Source organism: Schistocerca serialis, chromosome 3, assembly GCF_023864345.2.
Source record: "Schistocerca serialis cubense isolate TAMUIC-IGC-003099 chromosome 3, iqSchSeri2.2, whole genome shotgun sequence".
In the NCBI taxonomy this organism is placed as follows: Eukaryota; Metazoa; Arthropoda; class Insecta; order Orthoptera; family Acrididae; genus Schistocerca; species Schistocerca serialis.
In genome coordinates this window covers 619,261,918-619,286,584 of record NC_064640.1, presented here as the reverse complement: position 1 = coordinate 619,286,584, position 24,667 = coordinate 619,261,918, and the positions used below count along the sequence as shown (strand labels likewise).

The 24,667-nt window shown below is 43.8% G+C and overlaps 1 protein-coding gene and 1 pseudogene across 2 annotated transcripts in view; both read right to left on the bottom strand.

Annotated features, from left to right (window-relative positions):
* LOC126470504 (proton myo-inositol cotransporter-like) overlaps positions 1-24,667 on the bottom strand; it is a 500,775-nt gene that overhangs the window by 72,955 nt on the left and 403,153 nt on the right. The window lies entirely within an intron of this gene.
* On the bottom strand, positions 5,907-6,024 carry LOC126472132 (5S ribosomal RNA; annotated as a pseudogene).

The following is a 24,667-nucleotide window of genomic DNA, read 5'->3' as shown; positions in this document are numbered from 1 at the left end:
CACATCAAAAGCATCACCTCGGTTCCCAGAATTCCTGAAGATGTGTGGATATTGTCCCTTTGACTGTTCAGAGATGTCACTAAAGTCGCCCAAAGATGTAAACAACCATGCATGAACAGCGCCTATTAGACGTATGGGGTCCGACAGCCGATCAGTTACAGTCATTCCACCAGAAAGGAGGTACCGCAGCTTGTGAAAATATTTTCAAATCAAATATAACACTGAATTTAAATTTAGGGCCCTATCAAATATACACTGAGGTGATGAAAAGTAATGGGATAGCGATATGCACGTATACAGATGACTAAAACACAAGGTATAAAAAGGTAGTGCATTGGCAGAGCTGTTATTTGTAGCCGGCCGGTGTGGCCGACCGGTTCTAGGCGCTTCAGTCTGGAACCGCGCGACCGCTACGGTCGCAGGTTCGAATCCTGCCTCGGGCATGGATGTTTGTGATGTCCTTAGGTTAGTTAGGTTTAAGTAGTTCTAAGTTCTGGGGGACTGCTGACCTCAGAGCCATTTGAACCATTTTTTGTTATTTGTACTCACGTGATTCATGTCAAAAGGTTTCCGACGTGATTACCGCCGCACGACGAGAATTAACAGACTTTGAACGTGGAATGGTAGTTGGATTTAGACGCACGGGACATTCCACTCCGGAAATCTTTAGGGAATTCAATATTCAGAGATCGACTGCATCAAGAGATCACCGAGAAAACCAAATTTCAGGCAGCACCTCTCACCACGACAGACAACGCAGTGGCCAAAGACCTTCTCTTAACGATCGAGAGCAGTGGCGTTTACGTAGAGTTGTCGGTACTAATAGACAAGCAATATTGTGCAAATTAACCGCAGAAATAAATGTGGGACCTACGACGAACGTATCCGTTCGTACAGTGTGGCGGAATCTGGCGTTGCTCGGCTATGGCAACAGACGACCGACGCGAATGCCTTTGCTAACACCAGGACATCGACTACAGTGCCTCTCCTCGGTTCGCGAGCATGTCGATTGGACTATACAGGACTGGAAAACCGTCGCCTGATCAGACGAGTTCCGACTTCAGTTGGTAGGATTCGAGTGTGGCACGGACCCCACGAAGCCATGGACCCAAGTTATCAACATGGCACTGTGCAAGCAGGTGGTCGCTCCATAACTTTGTGGGCTGTTTTTACATGGAATCGACTCTGTCCTCTGGTCCAACTGAACCGATCACTGATTGGAAATGGTTATGTTCGGCAACTCTACGACTACCTGTTGCCATTCATGGACTTCATGTTCCCGAACAACGATGGAATTTGTCATGTCAACGGGTCACAATTGTTCGCAGTTGGTTGGGAGAACGTTTTGGACAATCGAGCGAATGATCTGGCCACCCAGATCGTCCGACATTAATCTCATCGAACATTTATTGGACTTAATCGAGAGGTCAGTTCGTGCATAACATCCTGCACCGGCAACATTCTCGCAATTATGGACGGCTACAGAGACAGCATAGCTCAATAATTCTGCAGGAGACTTCCAACGACTTGTTGAGTCCACACTGCACTACGTCAGACAAAAGGAGGTCCGCCACGATATCAGGAGTTGTCCCATGACTTTTGTCACATCAGTGTATCAAGCGTTTGACGAGGCTGACTATTTCGCACACACGTAATACAGTGAATTGGCCTGTTGGGATTGTAACAGATCACTTCTTATTGGTGACAGTTCACTGCTGTCTGCCTTCGCAAGACAGTCCGTTAAAATGGGTTCCAAGCACTATCAGTGATTGGATATATAACCACCAAAGGACACAATGCAATTAGTGAAAGAAAAACTTAGCCAATGGCTCCCTAAATGCAGAAAAGTCTTTAAAATGTTCAAAATGAACAGAGAACTGGTAAACGTCATCTTTCTCTGGAATTTCCAGACGTTTCTAGGACAACTTTATGTGAACTGTTACAATCTCTGAGCTATAAGAAGCTGCGTGTACGTCCACACACGTTGCTGCAATAGGCAAACAACTTAAAAATTCCGATGAAAGAGTAATGCTATATAACTGCCATCTCTTGCGACAACTCGAAAACTGTCATACGCAAGGCTGGGTAAAATAGAAGGCAGCGGTATTTTACCTGGAAAGTTGGAAGATGGTTATTACAAAATTCAAAAATTGTTTGGAATGGTATGTGATTGGGTGGTAATATTAAATACGTAAATTAAAGAAACCGTTATTAAAATTATCATTTTAGTTAATCGTTCCTTTATAACTGATCGGCTCTTAATTTTGAACCGCCGCTCTTACAATGTAAAAGCGTTTATTAATAAGAAAAAAGGTTCTGAAAGCATTATAATACTTGGCGTATTTTGCAACTAGACAGGGACCCGTATTTATATCATGGAATGAAGCTTATGTCATATTCCAACAGAGAACTTACTTTCATTCAACCGTCTGTCCTGAGTAATTCAGATGTCATGTTTGGTATACTCGAAATGAGGATCATGACGACTTCTGGGCATCATTTCCATTTCAGATCCTGTAAGAACTCATTTTATGGCACCTAAAATCGTTTTGTACAGAGGCATCTCAATAATTTCTCTTGTAAGGAGTAGTCAGCGTGGAGAAGTTTGTCTGGAGACAGGAAAAGTACTATTTACATCAATTACAGCAAACTGGTCAGCAGTGCTGTGGCCGCCTCTGGGCGGTATGCCAGATTTAATGGCGCCCACAGCGGCCGTAAAGGACGGCTCTTAAAAACGTTCAACTCAAGAAGCGTGGAATTCGGGAAGCTTCAATTTTCATAGTTAACAAGGAGCTACAACAGAACTGACGTCTTAACGTAGACACCGGCCACATCGTGTACGATCAGACAGTGACGCTGTTAAATTAGATCGCTTAAGCAGCCACATCCTTCGAGGATCTTAATGTTCATATCCCGCCTTACTCCACATGCGGTGAAGAACTGCGTACATTGGAAGGTCGCCTTATTTCATGATAAGCCAATACTAAAAATAAATCACGTCATCAGCAACATTTTGAAGATCAGCTTAAATGAAGTTAGTCGAGGAAAATTAAATTGCATTGACATGAACATTAGAGAGACAATTGTCTTCATTCTTAAGCAGACAACTTACAACGATTATGCTTTGTTATCAATGCACTCATGTAAATTCGAACACGCAGGTACATAGGGGAAGCTGCAATTTATTTCGAAGTACCGGTAGGAAGGAAGGAAGAAAGAAAGAAAGAAAGGAAGATAAGGGAAGAAAAATCTGCTGTCCCCCTTTCAGAGTAATCATCCCTGTCTTAGACGTAATCGATTTAAAGAAAACCATGGAAACACTAACCCTTAATGGGAGAGTCCAGCGCGTTAACTACTGAGTCACCCGCCGCTTAGGTCACACTAATAGTATTGACAGTCATTTTAATGTTTTTGGTTCGCTTTGTCTTGGTGGAGGATATTAATCCGATTGCTTTCAGACGGAAACTAATGCCAGAAATGAATGTTTAGTGTTTCACTGACATAAACAACTCACATTCTATACCTACCATTGAAGCCCATAGGCAGTGTTCAATGTGACGACCGCCAGTCTCAATGTATGCATAAAATTTTGCCGCACTCTTTCAAACATCCGCGTTGCTTGTGACTGCGTAAATCTTGCCGGCATATTAACTGAGTAATCTTGTTGGTTCTGCAGCTAGATCACACAAGCACCTTGACAATTTTTCAGCGATACATCTGGCCGCCATCTTCATGTGAGAACAATATTTGCTCGATCTTGCCATCATTTGGTACCATCTACCTATTTTTCATTCAGTGATATGCGTTTTGAACAAATTGACGGAGTGGCTATAGAGAGTCGATTATCCTCCATAGTCGCCAATGTATGTAAGATTTTTTAAGATAAGGCGCTGAAGGCGGCTTTTTTCAGAACTCGCCTGTTTTAGGAGCTACGTCGATGATACGTTTGTGGTGTGGCCACATGGACTAGACTGTCTTAGCCACTTCATGGATCATTTTAATTGCCTACACACCAACATCAAGTTCACAGTAAAGGTCGAAATGGGTAGAAGGCTTCCTTTTTTGGACGTACTGGTCTGAAGGAAGGATAATGGGGCTCTTTGACACATTGTTCATAGGACACCAACGCATCTGGAGTGGTATTTACATGCGGTAAGTTGTCGCCCATTGTACCAACGCACGGAGGTCCTAAGAACGTGGGCAAGGACGGCTTTTGCCGTCTCGGAAGCGGAAACCTTGAACAAGAACTAAAGACCTAAATCTTGGGTTCAAAATGGCTACAATGACATTCGTCGTGATTCGAAGTTTGGACCTCCACCGGAACCAGTAGAAGATGTACGTAGATCCGTTGCTTTCCTATTACACGCTGGTAGTGTACCTTAAGTGGTAGGGAGGATTTTAAAAAGATATAATACTGGAAGGGTGTTTCACCCGCCAGTCACGATTAGATCTCTTCTCGTCTCGGTTGACGATGATGTATGCCAGGTTTTACAAAAACCCTTCCCATCGTGGGAAAACGTTTATTGACCAGACAATCCACACTATTTCCGACAGATTGTTGAGAAACATCGCCACACACTATTACTAAAACATGAGAAATATGCAGTAGCGCAGCACTGTCTAACCAAGGGACACGGAGTGATGTATGTTGAGGTACATACAGTTGTTATTATGTCTCGCTATTGGGACTGTATCGTAAATGAATCGACTGAAATTAGACTGGCAGACAATCTATACTACTTTACTACAATACACTGGTCATAAACAGTCTGAAAAGCTTTCAAGGGTGTTCCAGGATCGGTTGTGCTGAGAAACAATTATTAAGCAAAAAAATCGATACGTCGCGCCGTTCCCGAGTTAATCAGAACTGATGATAGCCAGTCAGTCTGTTGTGTGCAAATTCAAGCCCGCCAGATACAATTAGTGTCAGTTGTTCTCACAGCGTAGATGATAGCGCACGAGACTGCTCAGCCTTTGGCTTGGATTCGATCCTTATTACCGTCCCATGCCCACTTTTTGTATCGTTCTCGCGTTCGGTTTTAGGAAACCAAACGAAGAACACGTTTGGCAACAACGTTTCTAGCGGGTTGCCTGAATTTGAGAGATGCAGCTCCCAAGGCTCACAGTTATATGGAAGAACGCAATACGGCTACCCTGGAAGAACGCAATACGGCTACCCTAGCATGGATGAATGACTGATATCGTAAGTAGAACTAAGACATGTATATTGATAACATAATACACATAATGTAGACTTAGGTCCTCAGTCTAGTGCTTATATGCCGTCTGTAGTAGTACTAAAAATCCCAGAATAATTTTTTTATACGAGCACACACCAACAAGAGTTTTCGGAATAGATTTCCACATTAAATCATTAAGATTATAAGCAGATAGATAATATTTTGCACTAGGCCCACACAGGTCCCAGTTTAGTCGATGATTAGCACAGAACACCTAGGTAAAGACTCAAGACGGCAGCACTTTCTGTTATCTATATCTTCTAAGTGCGGATGTAATTACGTTCTTTTCACGAGTGTCCTGCAACGTGAATAGCCCCAAGGCCTACGGGTAGGGTGAATGCAATTTTTTTCTGCACTCATGACAGCATATTAATGCAGGAAATTCACTTTAAGAACACCCAGGCCACTATATAGAAATAGAGTAATTGTCTATTTAAATAATAACTCTCTCTCCTCTCTCCGTCCGAACAGGCCTTGGAAGGCTCAACGGTACCGACCGGCCGCCGTGTCATCCTCAGCCCATAGGCGTGACTGGATGCGGATATGGAGGGGCACGTGGTCAGCACACCGCTCTCCCAGCCGTATGTCACTTTCCGAGACCGGAGCCGTTACTTCTCAATCAAGTGGCTCCTCAGTTTGCTTCACAAGGGCTGAGTGCACCCCGCTTGCCAACAGCGCTCGGCAGACCGGATGGCCACCCATCCAAGTGCTAGCCCAGCCCGACAGCGCTTAACTTCGGTGATTTGACGGGAACCAGTGTTACCACTGCGGCAAGGCCGTTGGCTAAATAACAACACATGACCGTAAATTGCTACACACAAGATGGGGAGAAGACGTCGAAGGATGATAGACAGAACTATCAGGCGACGATGGCGATTCAGCTCAGATTAACTTACTCCATCAGACCTGGGAATGTGATACGAAGCAGCATCTGGATTAACTGTGAATTCGACCATCCATCGTCAAAGTGCGTTCACTCTCCTCCAAAACAGTCAACGTTATACACTGAGGTGACAAAAGTCATGGGGTCCCTCCTAATATCGCGTCGGAGCTCCTTTTGCCCGGCCTAGTGCAGCAGCTCGACGTCGCACGAACTCAAGTCGTTGGAAGTCTCCTGCAGAAATATTGAGCCATGCTGTCTCTGCAGCCGTACATAATTGCTTAAGTGTTGCCGGTACATGATATTGGTTATAATGATATGCTTTGTATATCTGTAGTTTTGTTATCGATTACATGAGCTACCAAACAGCGATGCTGACAGTTCTAGTGTGGACGATCTCTGGGCTCGATGACTGTCTATTCATCGTAAGGAAACCAGTATAGGATAGATTACATTTCCAGAAGTTTTTCTTCGATAGTGTTAAGAATAAGGTACATAAAGGAGGCAATATGCGTCGAACAGACTTAGACCATTACCTACTAAAAGTTTTTGTATATAGAACCCTAAGTACATTCTGCAACTTGTCTACTGCGTAAGTAATACTAGTCGCGCAGGGTAACCGCGTGATCCAGGGCGCCTTGATACGGTTCGTGGGGTGCCCCCGCCGGAGGTTGGAGTCCTCCCGCGCGCGCGCGCGTGTGTGTGTGTGTGTGTGTGTGTGTGTGTGTGTGTGTGTGTGTGTGTGTGTGTGTGTGTGTGTGTGTGTGTGTGTGTGTGTGTGGGGGGGGGGGGGGGGGGTGTAAGCCTAGGGACCGATGACCTCAGCAGTTTGGTCCCTAGGAACTTACTACAAATGTCCAAAATTTATATATATATATATATATATATATAAAAGCAATAATAGCTTAGATCTTGTTGATCATGACGTCTTTTCTGGTTATGACTCCCGAAATTAGAAAACATAAGTATTACATTTTATTAGCTGTATGTGTATATATTGTGGAAGACTGTAGTTTTAATGAATTATTCGGTAAGGGAAGGATGCAATACCTGACACACTACTTAAAAAAAGAATAAAGAAAGATTTAGGACCTATAACAGTTTATAACATCATATGCGGCATGCCTGCAGTTTGAACGTGGAAATCGATTACACAAAAACATCGATACTAGCAGCTGTTTAGTAGCCGATCTAATGGTGGAATTCGAAGTTGCTCCGCCGGACGTCAAACTGACATGTCGTCTCAACCGGAAACTTCTCGTAAATTAAACACAGCTGAATTGTGTGGCTGCCTGTTCATTCCATGTCCTTAGGTTAGTTAGGTTCAATTAGTTCTAAGTTCTAGGCGACTGATGACCTCAGAAGTTAAGTCGCATAGTGCTCAGAGCCATTTGAACCATTTTTTGAACCGATAAATGGTTACAATTCTATGCACTGTATGTATATAATTTTAAATAATTAACATTATTATTTGAGTAACGTCTGCCCACGTTACTTCTTGTGGAACCAAAACGGGAAACTTGCTTTATTATGACCTCACAACTATGGCTGGCAGAAACAGTTTTCCCGTATGTGTTACTGTCCCACCACGCAGTGACGTTGTAAATAAATGGCGTTGGAAATAAATACCTATGATTGACCTTCGAATCTATAATTATGTATTACATACCTATCACGTTTAGGGTTTTAGTGATGCGATTATCTCCTCCAAAGATGACGGTATGATTAGGGAACATAAATACCAGCGAACTGAAATTTCGCCAAGTTTTTGGTTACATCTCGACGTGAGCGTGGTGGTCAATAGGAAGAAGTTGCGTCGGATTCGAGTGGCTCAGTTGTTTAAGAACAAAAATCGTGTATCCATGCTAAGAAACAGCAATTGTCCTAAATGGTTTCTGATTTAAAATTTAGTGTTTCCATGAAAGACATCCCAGAATACACTAACCAGAGTAAAAATTGTTTAGTTAAGGCAATGGCGAGTGACTGAGGACTGAAGTAGCGTAATTGAAAACGCTTCTGGTTAATTACTGACTACAGCCTAGTGCATAAACACGCACACGCACACGCACACGCACGTAATCATTACCTGCTTAATAGCGTGTTGACCCACCTTTGTAACTCAATACAGCAGCTATTCTGCGTGGCATGGATTCGACAGTTGCCTGGTAGGTTTCCAGAGGCAAAATTGTAGCTGGCCCTCATAAACCACGCGCGACATTTTCATATTCTTTCGCTTTCTACGCGCAAACTATTAGTCCTACAGAAAAAAAGGAACAGGACCTTTTTGTAGGAAATTTAATGCAGTTAAATTTTGACTGGAATACGTTTTCACTAGAGGCCGTAGTTTTCGAATTACTCACGAAAAACGTACAAAAGTTACCTTCAAACGCACCGCCAATCACACACTCAGCCCCCGTTGGTTAGAGTTTCTAGTATGTTGTTCAGGGGCAACTCCCTCTTACCACTCTACAAATATTTGCGGGTACAGTCAGGAATTTTTGTATAATTGTGGGATGGAGTGCCACAAACAACGTACTAGAAATTATGACTGGTGAGTGGCGAGTGGCGAGTGTGCGTGCAGGTGCGTTTGAAGGTCATTTTGATACGTTTTTGGCCGGCCGCGGTGGCCGAGCGGTTCTAGGTGCTCAGTCCGGAACCGCGCGATTACTATGGTCGCAGGTTCGAATCTTGCCTCGGGCATGGATATGTGTGATGTCCTTCTAAGTTCTAGGGAACTGATGACCACAGATATTAAGTCCCATAATTTTCAGAGCCATTTGAACTATTTGATACGTTTTTCTTGAATAACTCAAAAACTGAGGCCTCCAGAGAAAACTTGGCACAGTGTAAAATTTAACTGCAATAATTTTCCTACAAAAATGTCCTGCACATTTTTTCCTGTGCAGTTAATAATTTGGGCGAAGCGAGCGAGAGAATGTCAAAATCTCGCGCGTGGTTTATGAAAACGAGCTATATCATTGCGGGTTGCATAAAACTGCGGTAGGGGCAGCTGAATCACCTTGTGTACTGCATTAAATGTCCAGTTCTCATAGCAAACAAAAATTACTTATTACCAAACTTGTATAAAGGATTGTTAATCAAGACCGCATAGTTAAGAAACGACAAATTAAATTTGTGTTTACATTTTTGTATTTTACACTTCACCTATATGCTCATAGAACATGCATCTTCTTTTAAAAATTTGAATCCGTCTGGGATCGAATCCAGGCCGCCATACAGAGAGCAAACATTCTACCACAGAGCCATATTACTTGTCGAAAACAATCTTCCACATTTTAGCATATTAAACATGATCGGAAAATTTAGAAGTTTATTTTCTCGAGAATATCTATTTCCTCGAGAATATTTGAAAATTGCATCAAACTGCTTCAGGAGAAGTATATTTAAGTTCTGAACCTCTCATACCATAAATATAAATAAAACTACAAAAATACGACTGTAGTATGGTCCCTTTGTTCGAGAAAAACAGGAAATGTGATCACATGTGGAAGCACAATTTAATTCTACTGCTAGTTAGTCCAATTCATAAATTAATAAGCTTTTTGTGTTCATCTTACTTGCAGATATACAATGCCTTGAGTCCGACTCAATACACTGAAACGCGCCGCGATCTTAATACCGTACGCTTATGAAACCCTGGTCATCTCTAGAGAACCAGGCGTTAGCCACGATCAAATTTCACTGCGGTCACCTCCCTCGTTTAACTTCGATCGAGGCCAGTGCACAATAATTTTGCGTTTAACAGGGTTAAATGCAGAATTCACCAGAGTAAAGTTTTAATCGAGTTTGGTGCTCTCGGCTGCAGATTTCTATGTACAGTCCACGCTATTCCTATAATTGCAGACTGGTGATTTGTGTTCAGAGCTGACGCCCGATAGTGTCCCAGATGTGTTCCTCCTCGCTCAGATCAGGCAGATCTTGTGGCCAGGACATGAATGTGTGTTCACGATCTAGCTCCTGAAGCCACTGTTGCGCAATTACGGCCTTGTGACACGGTCAGTTATCCTATTGGAAGAGGCCACCACCGTCGGGGCAGACATCAACCATGATGGGATACAGGCGGTCAGCAATTTTCACTTGGTCCACAGCCGTCACAATGCCTTCACTTACCACCACCCCCATAGATTTATACTGCTCCCAGTGGCCTGCACCTATGGCACAGTTCATGTTTCCATCAGCCGTTCGCCTGGATGACGGCATATCCGGCGACGACTATCGATCCAGTTAATAAGAAACGTGATTCATCCAGCCAGGCGACACTTTTCCACCAGCAGCATCAATCTCTCGGTAGATAGTGGTCATAATTTTTTGGCTCATCACAGCATTATCTGTCAAACTGCTATCAACGAAGCTGTAACCACACCAAAAGATAGAAAGAGCGGCGTGGGAATGGCAGTATGTACGCATTGACAGCTCTTGACCTTCCTTTGTTCACCTTTATGTAACTTCTTCACGCTCAACTGAAACAGTTTCCGATGTCTTTGGATGAAATTACGACCGCTAAATAAACATTTCAGATCTAGCGAGAGGGGGAGAAGTGTTACACAAAGGACAAATAGTGCGTTAACTATCACTACACTGTGCAGACCAAGATTCTGGCAGCTACTTCATCTTACACCACTGGCCATTAAAATTGCTACACCAAGAAGAAATGCAGATGATAAACGGGTATTCATTGGACAAATATATTACTCTAGAACTGACACGTGATTACATTTTCACGCAATTTGGGTGCATAGATCCTGAGAAATCAGTACCCAGAACAACCACCTCTGGCCGTAATAACAGCCTTGATACGCATGGGCATTGAGTCAAACAGAGCTTGGATGGCGTGTACACGTTCAGCTGCCCACGCAGCTTCAACACGATACCACAGTTCACCAAGAGTAGTGACTGGCGTATTGTGACGAGCCAGTTGCTCGGCCACCATTGACAGACGTTTTCAGTTGGTGAGAGATCTGGAGAATGTGCTGGCCAAGGCAGCAGTCGAACATTTTCTGTACCCAGAAAGGCCCATACAGGACCTGCAACACGCGGTCGTGCATTATCCTGCTGAAATGTAGGGTTTCGCAGGGATCGAATGAAGGGTAGAGCCACAGGTCATAACACATCTGAAATGTAACGTCCACTGTTCGAAGTGCCGTCAATGCGAAGAAGAGGTGACCGAGACGTGTAACCAATGGCACCCCATACCATCACGCGGGGTGATACGCCAGTATGGCGATGACGAATACACGCTTCCAATGTGCGTTCACCGCGATGTCGCCAAACACGGATGCGACCATCATGATGCTGTAAACAGAACCTGGATTCATCCGAACAAATGACGTTTTGCCATTCGTGCACCCAGGTTTGTCGTTGAGTACACCATCGCAGGCGCTCCTGTCTGTGATGCAACGTCAAGGGTAACCGCAGCCATGGTCTCCGAGCTGATAGTCCATGCTGCTGCAAATGTCGTCGAACTGTTCGTGCAGATGGTTGTTGTCTTGCAAACGTCCCCATCTGTTGACTCAGGGATCGAGACGTGGCTGCACGATCCGTTACAGCCATGCGGATAAGATATCTGTCGTCTCGACTGCTTGTTATACGAGGCCGTTGGGATCCAGCACGGCGTTCGGTATTATCCTCCTGCACCCACCGATTCCATGTTCTGCCAACAATCATTGGATCTCGACCAACGCGAGCAGCAATGTCGCGATACGATAAACCGCAATCGCGATAGGCTACAATCCGACCTTTGTCAATGTCGGAAACGTGATGGTACGCATTTCGCCTCCTTACACGAGGCACCACAACAACGTTTCACGAGGCAACGCCGGTCAACTGCTGTTTGTGTATGAGAAATCGGTTGGAACCTTTCTTCATGTCAGCACGTTGTAGGTGTCGCCAACGGCGCCAACCTTGTGTGAATGCTCTGAAAAGCTAATCATTTGCATATCACAGCATCTTCTTCCTGTCGGTTAAATTTCGCGTCTATAGCACGTAATCTTCGTGGTGTAGCAATTTTAATGGCCAGTAGTGTAGTTAATGTTTATATCCTAGAGTTATTAACCAGTATGAACTCTATGTAATATAAGATATTCCTGAATGGATGAATGAATGTAATTATACCATTACTGCATCAGATAATTACGTTACATACGCAGTCCTCGCAATTATTGATGACGTCTAGTCAGCAGCTGTCAACCAACCTTTCTTCGCTTGAGCAGCCCCACAGCATTGTTCCACAGTTCTATTGTTAATTTCAGAATTTTGGGAAATTATGGCAGTCCTAATCTAACAACATATTAGCTCGATACAAATGACATGAAACTGCTCGCATTACTAAGGAATTCACCGTCGCACCATATTGGTGCATGACTGTTTTTTCAATGTTGGAATCTCTCACCAAGCTGTGTATAGTTCTACATAATTAACCAGTTCAGTGGCAGAGCACAAGCACTTCACCAGAGATGTGTATTCGTCGTCCTTAGGAAAGGCTCATGTACGACATTTGACGGAACGCGAGACTGATGGTCGATGTTACGATAACACGCGAAATCGCGGCAAAAAACATGTGCATTGTAGATAAATTATATCAAACGTGAGTGCAAAAAGGGCAGAAATGAGAGCAACAAAAGAAGTAAATGCTTTAACACGTCCTAAACAAGAGGACCAAGACATCAACATCGAAAAAAAAACAACTAGGAAGGATGTAGAATGTACGGTTGATAAAGAAATACTAACTTACACAAATAACAGAATCACGCGAGAGAAAAAAAATAAATTCCAGTGAAGATTGCATAGAAAGTGCGGAAACATTGTTGGGTAATAACAAAATAAGAAAACGGTATCTTGCATAAGGCGGAATTTCTCTGCAGTTTTTCTTAGCAAGCACCGAAATTAATAAGAGCTACAAATGATGATGTACGACTCTGATATTTAAAGACTAGCATTTACACTCTGCTTGTTAGCTACTGGAGGTATTTACGTCAAAAATTGTTTCGGATTTCAACAGCTACTGTAACTCAAATAGTTCCTAGTGTCTGCAGTGATATATGTGAAGCACTGCAAGGACTTTATTAAAAACACATGGAAGAAGATAATGCATATAAAGTATGATTAATGAAATGTGAAATACATATACAAGTCACATAGGCTACTTGATAAAATCTGCTTTATAGTTTGTCAGAGGGCAGATGGCGTGATCGCGCCAAAACTATTTTTATTTATTCGGTTAAAATATCAGAAATCTCTAACGAAACAGTGATGCATCAGCCATGTAATAACATGTACCACGAACATAATCAATTTGAATGGTTTTGTCTTTCGTATATTTTTAATTTTAATCAGCATAAGACATTCATATACTTGCTTACGTCAAAGGAAATTTATTGTACTGTTCCTTTTTAATAAAAGGAAATAAAAAGCTCCAACTTCTTCATTTAATGAATTTATCATCTTTCTCACTATCCCAGCTGGACTTTTGAGTGCTGCAGCAATTTTCTACCAATCGTATTTCTGTATGAATGTATGATCTTACGGCGAAATTAATTAATAAAATAAAATCTTCTCGAGTTTCTAGCCACATCAGGCGGTTAAATTCCCCGAGAAGATTTTATTAAATCGTATATCTTTTTTTCGGCATTTGTGCTGTTGATGTCTTTGATCCCACAAGCATCTACGACATCTATATTATTCTAACAACAACGTTCCATTTTCTCCAGACCTCTCTGTCGTTCACGCAACTATGTCAACAACAAAAACAGTTTGCACGCAAAATAGCAGACGACTCCCTCTGCTGTGAGTGCCGAAGCAGAAAAGACGAGAACTTCTTTTGATGGTTCGCTGCAAGGCCGACAAACAGCGTAACACGAGCGGGTACCAGCGAATGCAAACCGAACCCGACAGAATGCTGTTCGCTCGCCTACTGTTTACAACAGAAAGAATTCTCTTTCGCTCGTATTCGCTCCAGTGTAAGCCTGGCTTGCCAGGTAACGTATCTGTGGTTCTTCCACTCGCCGAATTTGGCTCGCCACCCCTTTACTTTCCGTACGATACAAGCTGCCACACAGCGCGGTGGCTGGTGGGAACGACCGTAAAGGTATTTCCCATTATTTTACAGTCTCTCCCATTAGCCACTGCGACGAGTATCAAGTTGGATTGCGCGAATAATGGTGGTGGTTGTCGCGGTAGTGGTAAGTAGCAGCAAAATCAGCGGCAGCAACAATTGCAACGAGAGGGATGGAAGGTGTGTGGAGGGGAGAGGCGTAGAACAGCGAAAGTGGGCGGTGGCACAGGAGGGGAAGCTGCACTGATCGATGCGTCCATTTCCCGGGCAACCGCGGTCTGCTTGTGGAAGAGGTAGCAGCGGTCTAGGGCACGCGCCACGCCGCGCATCCAAGCCACGTCCTTTGGGTCAAGGTTGCAACTGGCATGCTTTGCGCTTCCTTCGATTTTATCTTCGCGCGTTTACACCATCTGATCAAAAGTATCCGGACACCCCTATAACGCAAAATTGACCTCTACAGCCGCGCGGTCTGGAGCGTCTTGTCACGGTCCGCGCGGCTGCCCCGTCGGAGGTTCGAGTCCTCCCTCGGGCGTGTGTGTGTGTGTGTGTGTGTGTGTGTGTGTGTGTGTGTGTGTGTGTGTGTGTGTGTGTGTGTCGGGCCCGAGTGCAAAGCACTCTGCCTCGCAGAGCATTTCCGCCTCCGCCACGCCGTCCGAGCGACAGGACGGGGAAGACGGGAAAACTGTGCCACATTTAAATGGTAGTGCAGTCGCATTGCATGTTACTTTTATATTTCACATTTCTCGACAATATAGATCACAAACAAACAAAATTTTCAGTATTATTTAATTATTTTTGGCGCGTTGAAGATATAATATTCATCTGGTGCAAACTGCCAGTAAACAGATAGACACAGGCCATTTCACAGAGTTTCGCATTCAGTTGCCACGTAATCGTGAGCCTTATAGTTTCAAAAAAGTCTTTCACACAAATATGTAGACTGAAAGATTGTAGCACTTTTGCAACCTCATTATGGAGACTTGGAAACTCTACCCGAAGAACACGATGTACACGTCCTGGACAGTTTGAACATAAAAAGATTTGTCATTAAATCTGGAATTACCATGCAGGTCAGTCAGTTGCAACTGCACATGCACAGGGGCGCTTTCAACTGAAACGGCAAACGGTCTGGTAAACAGCTCGGAAGCAGATGTAATATTGACAGTGTCCTCAAAAAGTTGATAAAACTATTCTTTTAATTCTTTCAAGGCCACAATGAGTTCTTCACACCTCGCGCTTACTTTAACGCCATTGAGCTTAAGGTCCGTCTTTGTCAGAATGTCGCCCTTCTACATCGCGATTTTCGCTTTAAATGCATCCCCGTCAAATCAGAAAAAGCTACCTTACACTATGGGCAGTGTGCAAGTCAAGTCGTCCTAAAATGTGAATTCTGCACTCCATTTCGGATAGTCTACTTTTTGTTCCTGCATTTCTTTTCTCCTTCATAACTTCAACAATAGCGAGTTTTAGATCGAAAAATCGTTCCAGGCATGGCTCCTTAAGTTGGAAATTTGTGGTAAGTTCTATGGGACCAAACTGCTGAGGTCCTCGGTCCCAAGGCTTACGCACTACTTAATCTAGCCTAAACTAATTTACGCTAAGGACAACACACACACCCATGCCCAAGGGAGGACTCGAACCTCCGATGGGGCTCGCCGCGCGAACCGTGGCAAGGCGCCTAAGACCGCACTGCCACCCCGCGCGGCATATGCCTCCTTAGTTAACCACTGTATTTTGCAGTATTATATGAAGTCTCCATACTCTTCGTTCAGTTCCATTGACAACTGTTGAAACTGAGAATGCGTGCGACTCGAGAAATTTCATTATTCGTATCACAAATTTCTTCACGTGCTCTAAGTCTGCAAATTTAGCACAAAGTGCTTTTTGATGCACAGAACAATGAAATCCGTCTGTCAAAAAAATGGTTCAAATGGCTCTGAGCACTATGGGACTTAACTGCTGAGGACATCAGTCCCCTAGAACTTAGAACTACTTAAACCTAACTAACCTAAGGACATCACACACATCCATGCCCGAGGCAGGATCGAACCTGCGACCGTAGCGGTCACGCACTTCCAGACTGAAGCGCCTAGAACCGCACGGCCACAACGGCCGGCAATCCGTCTGTCGATCGTTGTAATTTTTGCTCTTTCATTGTCAAATGAGTCAAACTGTTTCTGCGTGCTATTGTAATTTCCTTTCATAGCAAATATGTAGTACCTGTTGCTAATGCGATTTGAGAATACTCATTCCTCTTTTCTGTCAGTCCCATCCATTTTAAAGGATTGCGACAGCAGAGCTCTAGGACTGCCTCTTTTTGTGCAAACAGCCAATGGACTCGTGGACGTCGTTCATAACACGAACAAATAGCGAAGGTTAAATAGAGCTGACGGCACGCTTCTGCTGAAAGCAGAGAATTGTGCCGACCGAAAACTGCCGCACCGGAATACTAAATGAAATGTCGCTCTGTACAGAGTGCTACCGAGAAGTACCGAGCAAAGCCGATTGGCAGGCAGGATCTTGGCCACCTTTCTCCGCACACGCTGCACGCGAGAAATCAAGGGACGCCGTGGCCGGCTCTGGCTTAGCACAGTGAGACAAGTATTACAGTTAGAAACTGTGTGTTTGTCTTAAGGCAGCGTAACTAACGTTTCGCAAATACACGGACTTCATTCATCCAGTATTTGAGAATGAGAGCACTTAGCGACTTCCGACAAACTTTCCACACAGTTTCCTCGCTGACGCCTGCCAAAGAATGACAATAGGAAAGAAAGTTTATCGCTTACTACGTTTTCGCCAGTCATGCAGTAAAACTTCAGCATTAGACATGACATTTTCATGTATTACTTCTCTCCTACTAACTCTATTCACGACACACTTTGCAGACAGTAACTGCATACATCACTGAATGTACCTGTAAAATTATATCATTCTGCGACATATAGTTCAGAAGATAGGCCTAACATCGCGATGCATGAAAAACTTACTTTTGTACTCCATTCTACGCAAATTAGCCTGACTGAATTCATAAAGCGTTTCATAATTAAAGCAATTAGCAACTTCCAACAAACTTTACACATAATTTCATACTTTTTCTAAACTTTTTCTCGGTTACATGTTTAACGTCAAATATTTTAGACATCAACTCATTAGTACAGCAATTATACGTTTCAAGTTGTTTTCTACGTACAACGGAGTTCGGTTCTTTAAAGAATCGGGGGTTTAATGGTATTTAGAGAACCTGTATTCGACAGACTGAACGAGAATTCTGCTGCCGCCATCGCATATATCGCGAGGGACAGTGAGAATCAGATACGCAGACAAACGCATACTCGTATAGTTAGTCATTTTCCCTCTTTCAAATTACGTATGGAATATGACAAAAACCGCTAATACTGTTACGATTTACACTTCACTACGCCCTATAAAGTGGATTGCAGAATATATGTGTAGAAGTAGATCCTGTCAAGTTTAGGACCACAAAGTCCACTTTTACATCTAACCATCAATTCTTGAAAATTTATCGTTACATTAATTTTGACATGGGTCATGTGTGCCGCATAGTCAGTATGGAACACAAAATTAATAAAAAGTAAAGACAGAAATAGTAAAGTGGTAGTATCTACGACAGAATGAAAACCACAGTTTTGTCTGTTAACAGTAGAATACGAGAGAGAAATTACAGGGCGGTAGGTTTAGACTGAGACCTGTTGTAGAAATAGACGAGAGGGAAGAGATGAAAGGTGGAGAGGTACAGGAACGTGAGGAAGAGGTGAATTGCAGATAATGAAAAGAAGAAAGAAAAAACTCAAGTGGCAGACTCTGCAAGAGAAGCGCTCTGCATCGCGGTGTAGCTTGCTGTCCAGGTTTCGAGAGGGTGCATTTCTGGATGAGGTATTTAATATATTGCTTCCCCCTATTTGTACTTCCCGAGGAGATCACGAATGTAAAATTAGAGAGATTCGAGCGCGCACAGAGGCTTTCTGGCAGTCGTTCTTCCCGCGAACCATACGCGACTGGAACAGGGAAGGGAGGTAATGACAGTGGCACGTAAAGTGCCCTCCGCCACACACCGTTGGGTGGCTTGCGGAGTGCAAATGTAGATGTAGAAAATGATGAAATGAGTGACTGGAGAAAGCACTAATTTTCCTGTTCCAGTCTCGAATCGAACGCAGGGAAAGAGACAGTCAGTAAGCAAGCAAGCGAGAAACTAACGATAGTATATTGCACGCGCCCACATTTCTTGCACTCTCATGATACTTCCGCGAGATATACACTATGCGATCAAAAGTATCCGGACACCCCCAAAAAACATACGTTTTTCATATTAAGTGCATTGTGCTGCCACCTACTGCCAGGTACTCCATATCAGGGACCTCAGTACTCATCAGACACTGAAGAAGCAGAATGGGACGCTCCGCGCCGCGGAATTCACGGACTTCCAACGTGGTCAGGTGATTGGGTGTCACTTGTGTTATACGTCTGTACGCGAGATTTCCGTACTCATAAACATCCGTAAGTCCACTGTTTCCGATGTGATAGTGAAGTGGAAGCGTGAAGGGACACGTACAGCACAAAAGCGTACAGGCCGGCCTCATCTGTTGACTGACAGAGACCGCCGACAGTTAAAGAGGGTCGTAATGTGCAATAGGCAGACATCTATCCAGACCATCACACAGGAATTCCAAACTGCATCAGGATCCATTGCAAGTACTATGACATTTAGGGGGGAGGTGAGAAAACTTTAATTTCATGGTCGAGGGGCCTCTCATAAGCCACACAATACGCCGGTAAATGCCAAACGACGCCTCGCTTGGTGTAGGGAGCGTAAATATTGGACGATTGAACAGTGGAAAAACGTTGTGCGGAGTGACGAATCACGGTACACAATGGGGCAATCAGATGGCAGGGTGTGGGTTGGCGAATGCCCGGTGAACCTCAGCTGCCAGCGTGTGTAGTGCCAACAGTAAAATTCGGAGGCGTTGGTGTTACGGTGTGGTCGTGTTTTTCATGGAGGCTTGCACCCCTTGTTGTTTTGCGTGGCATTATCACAGCATAGGCCTCCGTTGATGTTTTAAGCACCTTCTTGCTTCCCACTGTTGAAGAGACATTCAAGGATGGCGATTGTATCTTCCAACACGATCGAGCACATGTTCATAATGCACGGCCTGTGGCGGAGTGGTTACATGACAATAACATCCCTGTAATGGACTGGCCTGAACAGAGCTCTCACCTGAATCCTACAGAACACTTTTAGATGTTTTGGAACGAAGTGTCCCGATACTTTTGATCACATAGTGTACGTCGGTGTCAGCAGAACTGTCGCACATGATTCTTAGACTATCTGTTCCGTAAATTTATTCTATAGGTTTTCGAGAGAATGAAGTCGCATTTTCTTCAAAAATTCCTATATCAATTCCCCGAGTTTCTCTGTTACACATACTTATGGCGTATACCGACCTGTTACGATCCCAGTAGCGCATTTCTGAATTAGTTTAATGTATGTTGTGATGCCCACTCGATAAGGACTCCAAACATTGGAACAATACTCAACAACTGGTCGCATTATCGCTTGGTAAGCGAGTACCTTTGCACCGTACACTACACTGTTGGCACCACTTCCTTTCAATTTAGCGGGCAAACTGGAAGCTATCACCGCGTTCTGTAACTGTAAAGTGGCTGCACTGACATGATGGACGTGTCTAACATGGTCCTAGGGTGAGACTAGTTATCACACGGGGCGGGAACACATTTGGCGCAGCATAGTACAGAGGCCAGACTGTCGCAGTGGTGATCCCGCTTACAACAGTTCCTATTCTGGCACTGTACCACTTCCAGGGCTTACGTGATCAGAAAGGTTGTCCTGTTAACAACTGGGAGGGGTCGAGCGAACAACTACCGCCCGCCCCCGCTACACAGTATCGGTTCTCGTCTGCAGCTGACCCCGACAGGTACCTGTGATAGTCGTTTAGACCTGATGCGTGTCATCCAGCATACTGATACTAGCACTAACTAGCACTACAGGCTGCGTCTAGTTCTTACGCTGCCGTGAGTTGGACTGCTGTCTTCCATCCGGGAGCTATCTGCTGGCTGACTTCAACCGATTTCAGAGCGTCTACCCGGGGGTCCACGGTTCGTAATTGCACCTGACTTCCTGCTGAGTCGCCACCCGCTCAATGTGCACGCACTCTGTTGCCGCTGACGCTGTGTCGTACGACGGAGTCCTCGGTATGACGATGCGCTCTGGTGCTTCCTGTACTGGGTCCGACTCAGGCTGTTCGCTGGTCGCGTTTTTGCGCCAAACGACTTGGCCGTGGAGGTATAATACGGGGCGCCGGCGCTATAGACTCATGCTGTGCGTTGCTCTGAAGCCGGCGCCGCCTTGTTGGTTTGTCAAAACATCAGCAGACGATTGATTCTTGTTCTGATTTTCTGTCGTGTTTACGCAACAGTTGTTTTAAATATCAAAAGTTGCAGTGCTTCTGTGAGTAATGCAGCATCAGGAAGGCACTTTCAAGCGATTTTTTGGTCTTAAGTACCTATCTGAAACAGTAATACGACGCATTTCGCCTAGTTAATGTAACGTTCTTTCTGTTACATGTTTCGAATAACCGAGAAGCGGAGTATGTAATGTGAAATGGCTGCTCACGTTATCCAGCATTTTTCTTAATGCGGAATAACGAAACTTATGTTCCACTTACGCATCTTCCCGAAATGCCGAGCACATATTTTGGTATGCCTGGACAGTTTCTTTCTCACAGCGTTCAACCAGAACGCTCTTCGAGTCCTACTGACAGTCAATCTAACGTCAAATTACAGATATAAAACAACTACAGCGAAAGTAGCCATCGCAAATAAAATTGGTGTATATAAAAGAAAATATCGCTTGAATGTGACCGCTTACGAATGAAACGTGATTTCTTTAAACTTTAGACTATAATCAGAACGACTGGTACACCTGTAAAAGATGCAAGCTGGCATTTTTTATCAAAACACTTCCAGTGGAAGCTAATGTTTGGCCCTACCAACATAGCAGACCTCGGCTTCAAGTCTGTGACGTCATGACAACTCTCCTTATTACACCTCCATGGGCGTGGCCGGCTTCCAATGGAGCTTGCTGCCGCTTGCCCGAGCCTGACGAAGCCCTATGCTCGCCGAGATGCAGATATCGCTTCGTCACCGCTGCCGTATTCTCGTCTGGCGATTCCGTGAGCCGGCCGCATGCTGAGCTAACAAACCTGCACCTTGGCTAATTGAACAACTGAAACAGGTCATGAAGATCAGAGAAGCTCCACACCGATCATACAAACTACGCCCAAAGCCTGAATCATATTGCTTACAAGAAGAAGCTAAACAGAGCCAGTCCAGCTGTGAGAAATGCTAAACTCGGGCATGCCCATACATTAACCGACAACAGAAACAGGCCAGCTTTCCTGTGGAAAAACCTGAGTGGTCTCGGTATACGGAAAGTAAAAGCTGCAGCTGATCCCCCTGTTCCAGCCCAAGAAATGAACCTGCAACCACAACTGAACCGCAAACGGAACAGAGGCTCACCGATTATTTCACGGGTGGTAAACGTTGTAGTTACGAAAAATTCTGCTTGTTACTTGGAATATTGTCAGAAAAGCCAACATGCATATCTGATCGGCCTCTCACTCCAAGTGGTGAAGCTTACTATAGACACACTACTGCCCACTGTAAGTTATCTTCAATGACTCCTTAACCACAAGTGTTTTCCCCGAGGCCTGCAAACAGGGAATAATTAACCTACCACCTAAAAAGGACGTTGCCACAGCATTCTCTCATTACTGATCTTCCGTTCTTCCTGTATGTCCTCGGCCTTAGAATATATAGTTCAAGACCAACTAACAACCTACCTAACTACCAAACAACTTACTAGACAAATGCCAATCAGGTTTCCGTAAACATCGCAGTATAACATCTGCCTTAAAGATAATATACGAGCTGAAGCTCGCTGCGGATGCACAAGAGACGGCTATCACGTGCTTCTTAGACCTCAGCAAAGCCTTTGACAGTCGATTTCGACAATTTACTTGCCGAACTTAACAACCTAAATTTCTCCGAAATGAAGTGCAATGATTGCTCTTGCACCTGACGCCTCGCCAGCAGTGCATCATGTCCAGCACGATGAAGTCACAGAGGAAGACAGGTATCTAGAATCTCAATTCCGAGCTCTGTGCACTATCAAAATGGGCGCAGGATATAGGATTAAGGCTCAACCCATCCAAAACCCAAGAGGTACTGGTTGGCCATTCTAGGCACATTAGCCCGAAAAATCGGGAATCCCTACTATCTTTAACCCTAAATGGAACAAATATTAACTTCTCTCCTTCAGCAAAGAGAGTAGTAGTAGTAGTAGTAGTAGTAGATGAAAACCTAAATTGGACTGAGCACGTAACTACAATGTGGAAGAATGCATCAGCATCTCTCCATGCCCTACCAACATATAAAAAGCTCTTCCCTTTTGACCTGAAAAAGAACTTTTACAAACACTTGTACTTCCAATTATTGATTACAGCGATGTTACCCTGAAAGGACCTTTCTCAGGAAAGCTCATGGCGTCTGCAACTGGTTATTAATGCCTGTGTTCGTTACAGTGTGTGATTATTGACTCTTTGCTCGTATTTCACCATCATATGCACAGTTATCCTGGCATCGTGCAGACAAGCTAAGAGATTTGCATGTCCCCTGTTTTCTCTACAGTTATACCAACGTACGCTGCCCCTCATGTCTCTCTTCAAACTTAACGCACCTGTCTGAACATGGCAGAAACAACCGTTACCATCAGAGCACAATCCATTCCGTTCCTCCATCGTTCAGCCACTTTCTTGAAGCCTTTATCTGTAGCAGGAATCCAACTCTAGAATAATCTCCCACATTATATTAGAGAAATGAATAACCAGATCTTTCTCACTTCTCAGTATTCTTAGCTGGTGCAGTCTCCTTAAATTTCCTTTTTCCAGAACTAGCTATATCGGAAAATCATCATCATCATCATCAGTGACAGTAGCAGCTGTAGTCTACGTACCGCCAGTATTAACCTTACTAGTTCATATTCAGTATTATTACACACATTGTCTGTAAAGACACTCAAATCATTTTTATACTATCCGTCATATTAAAATAATTATTTTTTAGATAACTGATGTAGAAAAAGTGCTGTATGTGTGAAATCCTATTCCGACGTAAGAGAAGACCTGATGGCCTTAATCATATCAGGCAAAATAAATAAGTAACATAAAACCAAACATCACTGTTCAGGGCCATCCTGCGCCACTGGGAGCTGACCACAGCAAAATGACGTTTTGACTGTGGAACTAATTGTACTGAATACATTGGCTATTGTGCTCTCACTGTTTCTATGCGTTTACGACGACTGTCCACCTAGCTCTACATACCTGCTGCTGCATCGTCATCGCGACCTGCAACGAGGTCAATAACACTCAAAGACATGCTGACCCCGTTGAAACACTTTCTCAGAACCCATCTATCAAAAAAGTCTTTCACTAATCTTCCGTACTATAGATTTTACGTATTCACTCCATTTCATAACGTTTCTTAACATTACATATACATCTACACCCCACAAGCCACATTATGGTGTCTGGCGGAGGGTACTTCTAGAACCACTTACGTCCACCCCTTCCATCCGCGATGGTGTGTCGGGCAGTCTGTAGACTGTATGGGATATATATATATATATATATATATATATATATATATATATATATATATAATTTCTTGTCGTGGTCATTTCATGAGAGAAAGTAATATGTTGCAGGATTAGTTTTAGTAAACCTCTCCGTGATGCGCAGCACCTCTGTCATATCGTCTGCTGCGAGCGGTTCAAAAGCATGTCCGTACGTTCTCGCTCTTACTAGGCGAACCAGTGACCAGAAATGCATCGCTCTTCGTAAGATACTCTTTATACTTCCTTAATGTTTTACTATTGATTCTCAACGGATCTCTGCTCGTTCGCTAAGTGGTTTTCCTCGATCGTTTCACTTTGGGACGAGCCGAAAGGATATTCTCTGACATTTTACGGTTGTTACTGTTTCCAGTTATTTATCACCAATCACGTTATCGAAAAATAATGGATAGCTCCTTGTATTTGTGCACAATTTCTTATATTCCTTTATGCTGAGTGTGAACTGCCAGGCCCTGCACCAAAGGCTGAACCTCCGCATTTCACTACTATTTTCTGACGTAGCGATTTTCCTATGTACAACAGCAACACCCTCGAACAGCTTCATGTAGAATCCTTCGCCACCATATCATTTACATATACAGTGAACAGTCCCCCCCCATATATATATATATATATATATATATATATATATATATATATACACACGCCGTTGGGGTACTCCCTAAGTTACCTCTACAGTGCAGATGATACGTCAAGTGACTGCGTGGACGCTTTATTTTTGCGTATGCAATATATTTCTTGCACGT